This window comes from Triticum aestivum, chromosome 3A, assembly GCF_018294505.1.
Source record: "Triticum aestivum cultivar Chinese Spring chromosome 3A, IWGSC CS RefSeq v2.1, whole genome shotgun sequence".
Classification (NCBI taxonomy): domain Eukaryota; kingdom Viridiplantae; phylum Streptophyta; class Magnoliopsida; order Poales; family Poaceae; genus Triticum; species Triticum aestivum.
Window position 1 is genome coordinate 565,701,591 of NC_057800.1, and position 905 is coordinate 565,702,495.

Sequence of the window (905 nt, forward strand, 5' to 3'; positions counted from 1 at the left end):
ATCCAGCCCTCCACCACACCACGGGGTCCTGTTCATCCAGAGGCAACGCCACCGCTCACTGTTCATCCAACCCCCCCGCCCCCGCAATGCTCACTGTTCATCCCATCGATCGGCTTCAGTTAGCAGCAGTAGCGAAGGAATCGCTTGATCGGATTCAGTTAACAGCCATCGATCGATCGCTCGGGTTCAGTAACGCGTAGCCTGTAGTGCAATGCTCGGGTTCAGTTAGAGCCCAATGCCTCGCTCGGGTTCAGTTAGAGCCAACGCCTTGCACACACGCGCGTACGTGTACGAGAGAAACGCGCATCGCTCGGCCACCGACCTCCCACCGTAACCGGGAACTCCCTGAAATTTTCCTCGCCCTCGCTTCTAACATGGTTTTTTCCATCATGGACGGCCCAAAGAATGTCATGCAGCTGCGTCTCCGGCCCGCCCGGGACGAAAAGCCCATTTTCTGTCATGATTTTTTGTCATAGAAGTAGGAGCCCACCACATCTATGATGATACCGGGTTTTGTCACAATTATCGTCATAGAAGTGTCATATGTATGACAGGAAAAAAATTCGTTCGGCCCAAAATGTCACGGATGTGTCTTTTTTTGTAGTGCACTCCGAGTCTTATAGAGGACACCACACTGGAGATAGAACTGCACATAAGGTATTGCAATCCGGTTTCTATTGGCCCACTCTCTTTAAAGATGCTCGTAAGTTTGTATTATCTTGTGATGAATGCTAGAGAATTGGTAATATTAGTAGACGTCGAGAATTGCCTATGAACTATTCACTTGTGCTTGAACCATTTGATGTTTGGGGCTTTGATTATATTGGACCTTTTCCTTCCTCTAATGGGTATACACATATTTTAGTTGATGTTGATTATGTTACTAAATAGGTAGAAGCTATTCC